This window comes from Dipodomys merriami, unplaced genomic scaffold, assembly GCF_024711535.1.
Source record: "Dipodomys merriami isolate MVZ:Mamm:240054 unplaced genomic scaffold, mDipMer1.0.p SCAF_83, whole genome shotgun sequence".
NCBI lineage: Eukaryota > Metazoa > Chordata > Mammalia > Rodentia > Heteromyidae > Dipodomys > Dipodomys merriami.
The window spans coordinates 232,501-242,569 of NW_027206435.1; the positions used below are offsets into that span (position 1 = coordinate 232,501).

Consider the following 10,069-nt stretch of genomic DNA (forward strand, 5'->3'; position numbering starts at 1 on the left):
CTTTTGCTAGCAATTATCAACATGCAAATACTAAAACAAGATGGGTTAAAACATTTTAAGGGGCCCATATCAAGCGTTGAAATAGACACAGCAATAAGAGACCTCCCATCTAAGAAAATCCCAGGACCAGATGGATTTTACAGCAGAATTGTACAAGACCTTCAAAACAGAGCTCACACCAATACTCCTCTAAATCTTCAATGAAATTGAAAGAGAAAGTTCACTACCAAACTCATTCCATGAAGCCATCATAACCTTCATCCCAATACCAAGCAAGGAATCATGAAAGAAAGAGAACTATAGACCCATTTCTTTGATGAACATTGATACAAAATTTTCAACAAAATTTTGGCCAATCGAATTCAACACTTCATCCAAAAAATCATGCACCACTATCATACAGGATTCATTTCAGGGATGCAAACCTGGTTCAATGTACACAAATCAATTAATATAATTTATCATATCAACAAGAGCAAGGATTAAAACCACATGGTTATCTCAACAGCTGCAGAAAAAGCACTGGACCCGATCCAAAACCCCTTTATGATAAGGGTTCTGGAAAAATTAGGTATCTATGGAACATTCCTCAATACAATAAAAGCTGTATATGGAAAACCTACAGCCAGAATTATAATTAATGGTGAAAAACTACAGCCATTTCCTCTTAACACAGAAATGAGACAAGGATGTCCACTCTCAACTTCTCTTCAATTTAGTATTAGAATACCTAGCTACAGAAATAAGACAATATGCCAACATAAAAGGGATGCAAATAGGGAAAGAAGAAGTAAAATACTCCCTCTTTGCAGATGACATAATCTTGTACTTAAGGAATCCCACGGACTCCACTCCCAAATTACTCAAGCTAATTCAAAACGTGGGCAAAATAGAAGGGTATAAAATTAACCCTCAAAAATCAATGGCTTTTCTATATGCCAACAATTAGAAAAGCGTGGCTCAAATCAAGAAAGGTTTTCCATTTGTAATAGCCCCTCAAAAATAAAATACCTAGGAATTAACTTAACCAAAGAAGTAAAGGATTTCTATGATGAAAACTTTAAAAAATCTGAAAAAGGAAATCAAAATAGAACTTAGAAAGTGGAAAAACCTCCCATGCTCCTCGATAGGAAGGATGAACATTGTGAAATGGCAATATTTCCCAAGACTTTCTACAAGTTCAATGCCATACCTATCAATATTCCTACCGCCTTCTTCAAGGAAATAGAAGAGGCAATCCAAAAATTCATATGGAACAACAAAAGACCCCCAATTGCAAAAAGCGATCCTTAACAGAAAGAACGGTGTTGGAGGAATATCAATACCAAATTTCAAACTCTACTACAAAGCCATAGTAATTTAAACACTTTTATACTGGCACAAGAAAAGACCTCAGGAACAATGGACTAGAATTGAAAACCCAGAAATGAACCTACAGACCCATAATCATCTAATATTCGATAAAGGTCTAAAAAGATAAAATTGAGGAAAGACAGGCTGATCAGAAAATGGTACTAGCAAAATTGGTTAATCACTTGTTGAAAATTAAGGCTAGATCCTTATATATCACGCTGTACCAGAATCAACTCCAAATGAATCAAAGACCTCGGAGTCAAAGCAAATATTCTTTAAACATTACCTAGAAAGCCTATGTCTCCTTGACAAAGGCTGAAATTTTCTGAAAAGAAACCCAGAAGCAAAACAAATGAAAGAAAGTTTGGACAAATGGGATTGCATGCAATTGCAGAGTTTCTGCATGGCAAAGGACATAGCTAGCAAGATCACTAGAAAGCCCACGGAATCGGAGATGATCTTCACTAGCCATACAACCGACAAGGGTTTCATATCTAAAACAGACCTGGAAATAAAAAAAAATAAATCCCCAACACAAATACTCAAAGAAAATACTGCCCAATAAATAAGTGGGCTAAAGACATAAAGAGAAACTTCTCTGAAGAGGAAAGGAGGATGACCAATAAACGCATGCAGAAATGCTCAACGTCCCTAGCCATAAAAGAAATGCAAATCAATCAACATTAATATATCACCTCACCCAAGTTAGAATGGCCATAATCAAGAACTCTAATAACAACAGATGCTGGAGGGGATGTGGACAAAAGGGAACCTTAATGCATGGTTAGTGGGAGTGTATTCTTGTTCAACCCCTTTGGAAAGTAGTATGGAGGTTCCTCCAAAGACTCCACATAGAGCTTCCCTATGATCGAGCAATCCCACTTTTGGGCATTTACCCAAATGATCACAAACTAGACCATAAAAAAGCTACCAGCACAAATATATTTATTGCACCTTTACCATAGCTATATGGAGCCAACCCAGATGCCCCTCAGTAGATGAATGGATCAAGAAAATGTGGTATATATATATACAATGGAATTCTATGTCTCTATCTGAAAGAATGATATTGCCCCATTTGTTAGGAAATGGAAAACTTGGAAAAAATTATATTAAGTGAAGTAAGCCAGGCCCAAAGTAACATAGGTCCCATGGGTTCCCTTATTAGCAATTACTAGTGTATGTCTGAGACACGCAGAAATTGTTAGATAAGTTGATGTTAGGTGAAATGAACCCGAAAATAAGAATTCAAATTTTTTCCTTTCCTGTAATTATTTCTAACATATTTATAAGATTATTTCTTTGTTACTTTGTATGTCCCTCCCGCATGGTATAACCCCTGTTTTCACTGTATTTGATGTTGGTATAATTTGTGGAGGGGAAGGGAAAAATTTTTTAAAATATGGATACAGGTGGACATATCAATGTAAGTTTTTTCCATCATAAACACAATTTTACAGAAACAAGATAAATAGCAATTTAGGAAACAATAAGGTTTCCTTGTTACAAATAGGCAACCAAGGATATATGCCTGTCTTAAGATTGCATCATTAATTACTTAAATTTACAGGACACTACATGCTTCAGCAGCACATTTACCCAAATTACAATACAGAGATTAACATGGCTCTTGCACAAGGATGATATGAAAATTTGTGAAGAAATGAAAAACAGTTACTAAACAGTTGATTACAAATATACAAGTGTAATTATACATGTAATTCATAGGAATAAAAGTTAGTTTTACACCATTCAATTTTCACCTTTTTATAAAGGCCTTTACATTGCATAACCTTTATAAAAGTTTTGAAATTAAATAACATTTTCATTTTATCCCAAATAAATAAAATTCTATAAGGACGTAGGAATTAAAGGAATCTTAAACCTTTTCTATATGGAATGCAATCTGAAAGGACACATTAATGAACCTATATATTATAAAACAATGTCGAATTCAAAGTATTATATCTAGGAGAGAATGAACTAGATGATGGATATTATACAAACAGAATACTAAATATTTTAAAATATACTTTTTTCAGACAAGCACCAGAAATATCTTTAGTTTCTCTACTACTCATTTCAACAGATAAGTTAAAAATATTTCTTATTAAAAAATCACAAACGCTACAGAAATAATTATAGATGTATACAAACAACTTGAATGTATATTGACATCAAAGTCAGGCAATTCACTTGGAAGAATACCATGGAATTCATGAATGTTTAAAGTAAGATATTGCTGTTGCTTTGTATTGTGAAAATATTTTGTATGGACACATAGGATGAACTGGCAATTTTGAAATTTAAGAAATTTACCCACACCATTAGGACTTAGGAGAACAATTTGTACAGCTTTCCACAACATCAAAGAGGTAGTGATACATACTTATTCTTTTGGCAATATCAAATGAAGTTTCTTCCAAGTTTTGCTTCAGACCAGGTTTGATATAATGGTTCAACAGAAGGAGATCTAGCATAACTTTGCTATTTCTATTCCCAGCAGCAAAATGCAAGGGGGTCAAGGGGCCTTTAGTCTGGCCATTGGTATCTGCATCATGTTGAAATAAAGAAGCCACTCTGTTATTATTCCATGTATAAGTACTGTGCAGGGGTGTCCAGCCATTCACAATTATTACATGAATATCTACCTTGAGCCCCCAACTAATGGACAATGTCTAAGTGTCCACTGAATGCTTCTCGATGAAGAGGGGTGTACTCATCGTCATCACTAGTATTCACATGAGTGGCCTTTTTGGAAAGTAGTCTCTGCACTGTAGTAAGGCGATTATTTTCAGCAGTCCAAAGAAGAAATTTGCTTGGATCCTATTCCATTTTTCTCTTGCAATTGATACCATTTCTCACTTTTTCATCTTGTTAATCATCTTCATCAGAATTGTCTAGCCAGAGACTTTGAGTGCCAGTGAGTATGAGGTGTCCATGTATTTCCCCAATAGTTCACATTCGATGAACTGGTCAGAAATATCCGGTGAATTTTTGGCATCTGTTTTTTTCACTATTATTTATTTTCTCTTTATTCATTTTTACTATTCTAAATTATTCTAACTGGAGAGTAGGGAATTGATAGAGAGCAGAGGAAAGATTTTCCTCCGTATTCAAAGGTACAGACTGAAAATGAGGACCAGTGGTGTCTTCATGTGCAGCTTATTTTAGGAATGAGAAAACAGGAAATAATGCCTTCCATGTAAATTATTTGGGAAATGGCTGAGCAGAAAGTTAAATGATGCAACCAAAAATATAAAAGCAAAATAAATTAGGATAATTATGAAGCAATCATATTACCTATGAGAACCATGAAAGGGGAGAGAAGAAGAGACAGATGTGCAATGATATAGCTAGCCAAGAAATTCATCCCTCTGATCAATTTATAGAGCAAACAATTTCATTTTTTAAAAGAGATGGAAATAGAATTTAAGATCAGATGTCTCCATTGTTTTTAATTATATTCTTATTATCTTAAATACTTGGACAATGGAATTTCCATTCAACAAATCAGTTTTTTTAAGTATAATGGATCTTTATATAACTTTTCCACATCCTTTCAAACCTCACCCCACTTTAATTTTTTCTAGTTTCATACTATCTGCATTGAATAATATACTTTCACTCTCTTCTTCCATAACTCTCTTTATTCCTTCCTTTTGACTTTCCCTCACACCTTCCAAGTGATAGTTTCCTGACATATATTTTGTTGGATTAAAAGTTCAATTTTATAAGAAAATACACTTTTGAAATACTCCTCTGCAAATATCATGCTTTGGTTAATATTTTTGTGTAAACTTGTATAAAGTTCTAGCTTCCAAATATGAGACATATGGGTTCTTTGTTTGTCTGGCTCTGACTTAGCTCATTAATATATTTTTAGATCTATCCATTTCGTTTCAAATAATGTAACAGTCTTCAAAATGGATAGGTGCAATCCAATTATGTATATGTGCCACACTTTCTCCAACCATCACTCCTCCAAAGGGCATCTGGGCTGTTTCCGTAACTTTGCTACGATGAATAGTGGAGCAATGAACATGGTTGTGACAGTGATTTTACTGTAACCTTTTGGAAGAATTCATCACTACCATTATGGCAACAATCCTCTAGCCAGTTTTCCAGAATAAGCACATCCTTCCCTTCATCCTCATCCCAATGTATTGCAAGTCTTCAAAAACACACTTCCCCTACAGGTCTCAATAAACTAAAACCACACTGTGCCCATATTCTTTCAATACATTGTATCATAAATGTACATATAATTTAGTGAGAACCTTCTATGTATTTTCCTAATGTGAGAATGAGGGACATGACAGAGTAAAAGTAAGAAGTATGCAATTTAATTAGCTATTATCACATTTAAAATCATTTTCAGCTCTAATTCATAGCCTCACATAATATTATTATAATCTTTATTTGGTTACTTCATCTAACCCATAATTTGTAACAGGTGAGTTAAAAACAAAGGCTAAAAGTGTGGTTTGATTTTGACACTTATGTGTGAGGTTGCACAATATGGGCAAATAGATGGATTGGAATTAATAGCTCTTATCCATTTTGTTAACGTAGAGATGGTTTTCCCAAAATGATTTTCGCAATTCGTATTCCATTCACCAACAAGACATGTGGTAATTTCCTTTGTTTTGCTCCTCATTAATTTTAGTTTACATTTTATTTTATAATGGATGATTTCATAAATCTACTGTAGATACAAAAATATGTTAAAGTATTTCTATCTGTATGCATTGATATATACAAACACACATATATTACACAGGTAATAATGATAATGAATAATTTCAAGAACTGTACAATTTACTAAATTATGAAAAATATCGGCGGCTATTGCCTGGCATCCTGGTTGCTCGGGAGGCTGAGATCTGATTATCATGGTTTGAAGCCATCCTGGGCAGGAATGTCCAGGATCCTCTTATCACCAAACAACCAAAAGAAAATCAGAATTGGAACTGTGGCTCAAAGTAGTAAAATTGTAGCTTTGCGAGAAAAATCTCAGGGACATCATCCAGGTTCTTAGTTCAAGAAGTACAATCTACCCAAATAAAATCTATTCAATTTACACCTGTGTAAGTAAAGTAATTCCATCACCCAAATGCACAACCATGCTCATTTGCAAGGTAACTCTATTTTGTCTGAAGTACCACAAAACATTTTCACTTAAGTTGAAAGCATTGTACCATGGGTATATTCTATCTCTCTCATGCATTTTTCCACTCAAATACTCAAATCTTACAATTATTCCACTTATTTAAAATCATAGCTTTTTACTCTAATACCCATAATATTAGAGTTTGAATTGAGTGTCTTGTGCCCCCTAAATGGGTGTTCTTACCACTTTGTCATGTCTCCAGCCCTAAATTATCCTGATTATTTTTCAGATACTGATCTTGGGCTCAGTCCACGTTATGTTATTCTTCCTGGAATTTAGAATAACAGGTACATGTCATTGTGTAAAAATCTTTCTGTCCAGTCTGGGCTTTAACCTCTATCCTCACAAGAGTAGACTCAAATGTAGTCAGAATTTTCATAAGTTTGTCATAGCTGATGTTTTTTTTTTTTAAGTCAGGTCATTTTCTGCAGGTTTTTGAGTACTGAATTAATTTGTTTTCTTGGGTTGTTTTGTTTCATTTGAATGTATGTGTTGAGTTGTTCCTCACTTTTCTGGTTTCTTTCAATCAAGTTCTTACCTAATGTGCTGAGAAACCAATCCTTATTTTTCACGATAGTCAATCTGAACATGATTTATTCCAAAGCAATTTGAGTAATATTTAAACACCTTCATCTCTATGAATGGTATATAAATGATAAGTGCTGCGAAGGGACTTTTCATTTTCACAGCAATCTTTGTCATACACAGACAGATCATGAAATATATGAAGATAATAAAACTACAGATGCTAGCAAGAAGAAGGAAAACCTATTATTAATTGTTTGAAAGAGGCTTCCCTTCTAGTGAAAGAAATACGTTGCTTGATGTAGGATTTCTCAAATTATATTGCTAGGATGAAGCTAAACAATCATCTAATTCTACAGAATTGAGGGCGAAGAATTAAACTCCTGAATAGTTTACATTTGGGTCAAATAAATCATGTTTCCAAAAAGAGAGTTGACTTTAGAGAAATATGAGGAGTTGTAGGTAAATAGGTGCTTAGCTGATTTTGTTAATTTTTAAACTAATACAGGGAAATAGAGTACTGCAAGGTAAAAAAAGAACTTCGCATTGCAATACTTATGATTGTGTGTGTGTGTGTTTGTGTACACATGCACATGTATACACGCACACGCATGTGCAAGTGCTCATTCATTCATCATCTCTATGCTTCTGTGACCTAGGATATTGATTTACCACTTGAGCCATTGTTCCACTTCTGTATTTTTTGGAGATAATCGCATTTATTTTCATGATTGGACTGGCTTTGAATAGTGGTCTTCATATCTCAGCCTCCAGAGTAGCTAGCTAAGCTTATTCAGCCTCCAAGTAGCTAGTTTAAATTGGTCCTGTCCTCTGTGCTTCACTGCTCTTTTATTCTTGTCCTGAGGTGTTCACATGCGTAAGTCATAGATATGTCTAGTTGCTTTAAGAAATACTCTTACTGCTTGGTACCAGGGGCTCCCATCTGAGCTCTTAACTACTGAGGAGGCTTGAGAAGAGAAAGTTTAGTGGACTTCCTTCTCAATCTATAGCTGGGTGCATTGGATCATTTCCACCATCCTGCACTATCCACAGGTTAAGATTGGAAGGACTACAGAATCCAAGCCAGTCAAGGTAGGAAGCTAGACAAGGTGGTGTGCAATTCGTATGCCATTGATAATGGGAAGGCTAAAAAGACAGATCAGGTGCATGTTCTTGTGGACAGGGAACCTCTATACTAAAATTAACCACTGATATGACACCAGTCTAACAAAAACAATACCCCAATTTGAACACAATTTCCCACAACCAAAATAAGTATATCCATTAACATCCAAAACAGTACAATCTGCTCTTTGTTCTAATATCAGCTTCTTCTGATTATCATATGATGTGACAGAATAGTTTCTTCATTAAACTTATTATATATTTTAAAAGACCTAGAAAATTCTTTCTCACTTATTAAGTGCAAACGAATGGCAAATTGCCTCATTTCTTACAAATTTGACTACCACTATAAATTCATCTTATGATTATTATTAATAGTAATATATTCTGATTTATTACTTTACTTTGTAACAGTTTTTAAACTTTTGGCTTCTCTGCTGAAGTTGAAGTATTTAGCTAGCATCATAAAATTATATTACTTGGGTACTTAGGGTAGTTTTCTAAAAAGTTTTTAACCAATGGCTTCTAGTAATTACGTTTTGTTTTAGGGGGGGTCCTGTCATGGAACCTGAACTCTGGGCCTGGGCGCTGTTCCTCAAGGCTAGTTCAAGGCTAGCACTTGACCACTTGAGCCACAGCACCACTTCCAGTTCTTTTTTCTGTTTATGTTTGCTGAGGAATCGAACCCAGTGCCTCAAGCATGCAAGGCAAGCGCTCCACCACTGAGCCACCTTCCATGCTCTCTACGAATTCTTAATTGGTATGTTATTTAGTATATTTTTAATTTCAATTTAATTTTATTGTAAAGGTAATGTACAGAAGGGATACAGTTACATAAGTAAGGTAATGAGTACATTTATTATGGAAGAAACATTGTTATCTCTTCCACTGATTTTTTTGCACACTCAAAAAAAAAACCTACTGACGTTTTTCCTGTCGCTATTGACCAATGGGTACTGTTCTTTCTTTGTTCATGCATTTTTATTATAAAATTGATATACAGAGGGTTTACAGGTACTTAAGTCAACTATAGAGTACACTTCATTTCATTTTGTAAATTTCAAATTTTGAACTTAATTATTTTCTATTGTTTCTTTAGGGTAATTCTTTTTTCAGAGTTGTAAGATTAGTTAATTTAGTTTTGCATAATTTTAACACATGTAAATTATTCAGACATATAGTTTGCTTTCAAAATAGTTAACATGTGAATATTTAAAAATTATTTTCTTAAATTTTCTATGGTTGGTGAATTTAAATAAATTTATTTTCTTTAGTTCTAAACATATTTGCCCATTTAACAAATAGTGTATTTTCAAGAAGCACATACTTTATTTAAAAAGGCTTTAGTACCTGGTCATTATTTGGAAATATTTTACTTGAATTAAAAAAAATGTTTGAGCTGGGCATAGTGATTTGTGCTTTCCATTTTTCTAACTACAATGGTAAGTATAAATAGGGTTTGTAATTCAGGAGAGACTGAGAAACTATGAGACCTTATCATAAAATTTCCAGAGTGAAATGATTAGAGATATAGTCATCCCTAGCAAGATATAGTGCACCTGATTATCATATTCTAAATCTTGAGTTAAAACACCAGTAACATCAATCTTTTGTCTAAATAAAAGGACACATATTTCAAAATGTTTATTATTTAAAACTTGTTTGCAAATTTCTCATGTCTTTTATTTCTGAATTTTCAATGTACTTAACCTATAAGAATCCAAGTATCTTGTGACTATTTTATTTCTACTAAACTTTTAAATAGTATGAGCAATATTGTGATTTCATATATTAAAATACTTTTACTATTTGTGATAATTTCCTCTGTTTAATATGATAATAACAAATGTGTGTATGTGGGATGTGTGTGTGTTTATTTGGTTTTTGTGTATG

General features: G+C 33.7%; 1 pseudogene; it reads left to right on the forward strand.

The window, feature by feature from the left end:
- Positions 1-2,931: 2,931 nt before the first annotated feature.
- LOC138819942 (U6 spliceosomal RNA) lies at positions 2,932-3,028 on the forward strand (annotated as a pseudogene).
- Positions 3,029-10,069: the final 7,041 nt, after the last annotated feature.